The sequence below is a fragment of the Oryza sativa genome, chromosome 11, assembly GCF_034140825.1.
Source record: "Oryza sativa Japonica Group chromosome 11, ASM3414082v1".
NCBI lineage: Eukaryota > Viridiplantae > Streptophyta > Magnoliopsida > Poales > Poaceae > Oryza > Oryza sativa.
This window is the reverse complement of record NC_089045.1, coordinates 24,933,571-24,939,570: the sequence shown is the minus strand read 5'-3', so window position 1 is coordinate 24,939,570 and position 6,000 is coordinate 24,933,571.

Below are 6,000 nucleotides of genomic sequence, written 5' to 3'. Positions count from 1 at the left end.
ACTATATGAATGTGGACAATGCTAAAAAATGTTACATTGTGAAACGGAGAGGAAGTAGGTTCAAAGCCAATATAAAAAACGAGCCAGGCCAGAAATGCAAGCCACACACACTTTAGAGGCAGAAAGTCTGAATACAATTATGTCTACTTACGTTGAATCACATATAGCTAGGCTTAGGAGGCAACGGGAGTGTGCAAGTTACGTAGTCCCAGCATCAAGAAACTTCTTATCTTGCCCACCTTTGCGAATGTTTGGCCTGCTGGAGTAGCTTATTGCCTCTCCACTGGCAGGTGCAGAAATCACGAGGTTGTCTTGGCCACTTCGATAGGTCCAATTGAAGCAGGCACAGAGCAAGATGGATCGAGAGTTGTGCGGTAGTAACACAACATTGCCTCAGCATGACCAGCTGAAGCTTGAGATGAAAAGTGTGAGAGCAAACGGTTAAATTATGAATGAGGAAATTAAACCAAAAACATCTATGGTGGAAATGGTCTCAATTACATATATCTGCTTCAAAGTACTTGGGAATTAGAACCTCCCGCTGACAGTACACTACCAGAAACAGTATTACCTCTGACGGCTAAAACCCGTCAGGAATAAATGAAAAACCGTCAGGAATAGGTCCCGACGTGTCAACGTCAGGAAAATACCGTCAGAACTAGCTTGTCAGGGAAAAATAATTTGCCTGACGTTTATCCGTCAGGAAAACTATTCCTGACATGAGCGCACGTCAGGATTAATTTTCCTGACGTGGATTGCACAGTCAGTGATGTGAGAAATTCAGGCGATGTGAGAAATTCCACTACCAGATTTGGGACCTAGCCTGTAGAGCAAAACCGTCAGGAAAATTTGTTTTACCGTTAGAAATTATTTTCATGTGAGTTAACCGTCAGAAATAACTGACAAAAAAATCACCGTGGAAAAATCACCCATCAGAAATACCCAACAGAAACGTCGCTCCGACCACGCTGGCTGCAAGGACAATATTGTACGTATCGATTAATCTCCAATCCAAAACTGCATATGCAAAAACACCAATGACTCCTCCAGTCCTCCTCCTGATGCTGGGCCGTAAACCGTAGTTGCAACTTTTGGAGCTAAGATCAGCTGATGCTAGCGGTTTGTCAGCTATGGTCATTATAACATGTCATAACTTCCCAAATTACAACATGAAAAATTTAGACACTTTCATATCCTCCGAGACATAAACTGTACATGTGCAAGGTAGTCCACATGTTGTTAGGTTAGAATTATTGCAGACCTGGCATGATACACACAAATTGGGCGTTAATGTGCATATACAAGTTTACCATATTCTTGGTACCTCGAGGTACCACAATTTTTTTTACTTTGAGATACTTTTTAGTGTAAAATTTGATATCTCGAGTTACTTAGTATATCAAGAAACCAAAATTTTATGTGTAAAATGTGATACCTCCTTATAGCAAATGTTGGATGGTAAATTTATTCGAAACTGTACATGTGCATGGCCCTCCACATATTGATATGTAGAGCTACCATTACTGTAAACTTCATGGCTACAAGGAGCACTTGTAGCATTTGCTAACCCCTACATGATATGCACAAATGTATAGTTATATTCCAACATGCAGATACTATATAGTTAATGGATAGAATGGGGTTCAAAACCGATATAAGGATCTAACCAGAAATGCAAGCAGCTGCACTTGAGAGGCAGAAATCTGAAATACAATTACTCACCAATGGCATGTTCTCACTTTGAAGTACGAATATATAACATAGGCTTGGGAGGCAATGCGATTGTGCAAGTTACTGGAAACTGTCTTTGAGCAACTTTGAGTCTGCATGGAAGCTTTGCATATTCTTTGATGCTAGCAGTCGTTTGCTGTCTCCCTAATGGGAAATGCAGAGGCCACAAAATTGTATGCCATTTCAGTAAGTCTAACTAAAGCATGTATAGACCAGGATTGATCAAGAGCTGCGTGGTAGGAACATAATGTAGGATCATGACGAAGACCAGTAGATGGCATAGATGAAAAATGTTATCAAATGGGTAATTATGGATGAGCAAACCAAACATTTGTAGTGGCCAACGGATGGTTAATCATCTCTCCGGTAAATGATTTGGATTCAGACCCTTCCATCAACACTATTTACTGCAAGAGATTTACTCCGATCCAACAAAAAGTACCTCGAGATACCGGTACCTCATGGTACCAAATCGTTTACGATCGTTGGAATCGTTTCGGAAACGATTTGGTACCATGAGGTACCGGTATCTCGAGATATTTTTTTGTTGGACCGGAGCAAATCTCCAACCATGAACTCCCCCTGTGCATTCTGCTCGATGGAAATTCCGATCCTCGTCAGCTTTTGATCTAAAAAATTCCTTGTCAGCTGAAGCCAGCGCTAGGTGGTTACTGCCTTACTGGTTAGCTAAGATCATTAGCACGTCATAACTTTCCAAATTCAAAACATGAAAAATATTGATACTTTCAGCCTCTGAGATTGAAACTGTACATGCACAAGTACTACTCCACTTGTTTGATTGGTAGAACGTTGCAGACCTCACATGATCATACACTCGAATACAATCCTGTAATGTTACTTAATTATGATTCAATTAACGTGCAGGTGCAGTTAATTAACGGATGGACATTGGTTGAAACCGATGTAAGAACCAGAAATAAATTAGAAGTGTATCTAAATAAGTTGTTTATTGCTAGGCTTCCAGGTTGCTAGCTAGCTGCTCCTCTAGCTATGTCACGCATGCATGGGGCAGGGTCCACAGGGATCTGAATGCCTTATGATTGAACACACCAAAATGTGGTTATAATTGAAAACCCGGAGCTTTCTGAAATTTACTCATATTTAATTAAGCACTACTAAAGCACACTAGCTTGTTTTAGTTGCAAATATGCATTTAGTATTGTACATCCTACACAGAGACACAATATCATTATGTCTCTGCTGTCACTACGAGCTAGTTAGCAGTGTATTTCATAGTAAAAGCACAACTATGCAAGGGTGAATTGTATAGTAAGTTTGGTAGAAATATAATTTTCATTGTGCCAAGAGGTAGTATGATGTAGAACCATGTGCGCTTCTTCACCACACGCCCCACATGCTACAAAAGATAGTTAGTACGATGTAGAACCAAGTGCTGAAGAACACAACGATGAGCTCCAATGGCTTGCTAGCTTAATTCACTTGAACCAAGGCTCCCACATGCATGTTTCGTTTACTTCACCATTTGGCTTGTCACCTGCATAATGAAGGTTTCCCGGCTTCTTGAATCCTAACACATCCCAATCCCATGCTCCATATATGCACAAGGCCAGGGTAGAATACATTGACATGATTGACTACCATAAAAGGATCACAAACCGGAAAGAGTGGAAGCCTTCTAGCTCTTCCATAGGCAAGAAGCAGAGACGAAACATGTATATACTTAATTAGATGTTTCATTAAAAATGAGTAAATTTTAGAAAAGCACCAGCCTTTCAATTATAAGGTTGTGTTTTTCTCCCCTCTTTCCCAACTCACTTCCATCGTTTTCCGCGCACACGCTTTTTAAACTGCTAAATGGTATATTTTTTGCAAAAGTTTTTTATATGAAAGTTGCTTTAAAAAATCATATTAATCCATTTTTCAAGTTTTTTTTAGATTAATACTTAATTAATCTCACTATAATCACGTGTTTCGTTTTCCGTGTCAGGAGCGAACACAGCCTAGCCCACATGTACGACATGTTCACCCACGAGGCATTCAGATATAAGCCCACATGTGATATGTGTCTCCCCATTATCGTTTGCCTTCTCGTAATGTTTAAGGCAACCACCGTGACGGTGTCAGAGCTGGCGTTGTGTGAAGCGAGGTCTACGGTGACATCTTAGCCAACCTCCAGTTTCACTATGTCGTCGTAGCTGACCTCCAACCAACTTAGGATATGAACAATAAGGTGGTAAATTTCCTTGTGCATCCCAATCCTATTTGCAGCTCAGCATGTGCATCCTGATCCTAGCTGCCATCCAATAATAAAACTTTTACAAGTAGATGAAAATCATGAAATGGGGAGAAATATAATGAATCTATGCTACCTTGGCTACTGTTAACCAAACTTAACAGCGAAGTGAAGGAAAATGTAATGGCAGAGGTACAGAAGAGATCAAGTTGAAATTTCAGAAGTATATAGAAGGGATCGGATAAATTTTTAAGGGTATGAGAGGGATTGAGTGAGTTTTCAAGGGTATACAAAAAATTTACTCTAAAACACACAACTTAGCAATTTGGGAAGTGTGCGCGGAAAATATGAGAGGGATTGAGGGGTGAGTCTAGTACGCGGATGTTCGCGCGCCACGAATGCGTTTCCTCCTCATGCATTCGCAAGCAGCCGTGCGTCTCGTGAATATATTTCCATTGCCTCGTGTCTGCATTGAGCTCAGGTGCTAGTCTCTCCAACCTGTTTGTAAACTTATTTTAGACCCAGCTCATAATTTTGCTTAGTTAATTTTACCTTATACATAAAAACTTTTTGTATATAAACTTTCTATATAAAAACTTTGTTTGTATAAAAACTTTTTACACACATAAAGTTTAGATATAGAAATATTTCATGGACGAATTTGTAATGAAGTCAAGAAAACAAGTTCAAAAAAAAACACTATATATATCATGTTGGGCCTGGCCTAATTAAAAGAGTGGGCTAAATACACATATATATGTATCGTCACTTCCCGTAGCTCGTTCACGTAATTAGGTACTCTTGATTAGGAAAGTTAGCTTAATTAGAATTTGGAAAATTTGCCTGATTAGGAAAGCAACATGCACACCTGATGCTGTCGGAAGCCATTCGCGCGGAGAAGTTAACGCGAAGGACGCGACTATACCGCGCGTGGTAGCGTGTTAGAGCAAGTTTAATAGTTTAGCCAGCTACCGGCTCCAAATCATCTATAGCTAATCTAATAGCTTATTTATACAATAGTTAACTATAAAAATATACTACACCATTAATATCCGGTCCCATCTCTTATACACACATAACGTTTTGGAGTCAATGTTGCAGCTAGCTACAAATTTATAGCCCGCTTTCTTCTCTCTTCTCTTTTCTTTCTTGATATGTGTTTATAGCTGGCTTATAGCCTGCTATTATACTTGCTCTTAGCGCTAACCAGCGACATTACCTATTTCCAAAAAAAAGGTTGCGCTCCTTCTCCCGCACGCGCGCGACGTTTCCCAAAAAGGAACCGCTCCCAGCCTCCCCTGCTCGATGCACCATCCTACCCCAGCCACATCTCACAACAACGCCTCCACCCAACTCACGAACAATTGACAGAAAAAACTCACGGGCAACAGAAGGTTGAGGAAAAATAATCACGAACAAACAGAGAACTAGGGTTTCATACTCAAATCCAATGGAAAAAAATAAAGTGAAAAAACAGCTGTGGAGATTATGGATATCCCATATCTACACGGCGATGATATTTGGGCTGAATATAGGATACCGAATATAGATAGAATATCTTATTTGTATTTCGGGTTTGTTTCTCAACTTGTACATCAAGGAAATACCTTGAGACTTAGTCGGTTACGACTGTATTTTATCTGTATCTGCCTATTCCGTTAGGGATATAGATTATCTTTTGTAACACGGACTCCTTCCCATATATAAGGGGGGTCCGGGTGCCTCTAGGGGCAGATGTTGATTTTCTCCAAATCATACAATCAATAAGACACTCGGCGGATTCATCCCCGGACAGGAGTAGGGTATTACTTCTTGAATAAGAAGGCCTGAACCTGTATAAATCCTTTGTCTCCAAACCCATACACTTTTCCAGCTTGATAGCCACCCCCTTTTATTATTGCCGAAATCTAGTTTCGACAACAGCCAAATCATAAACTTCTGATGCTAAGTTTGCATCCCAACAAATTCATAAATCCGTGATAGATACAAGCATCAAATTGGAATTCATCCCTAAACTGTATATTCTTTTTTTCTTCTAAGACCCCCAAATTCTT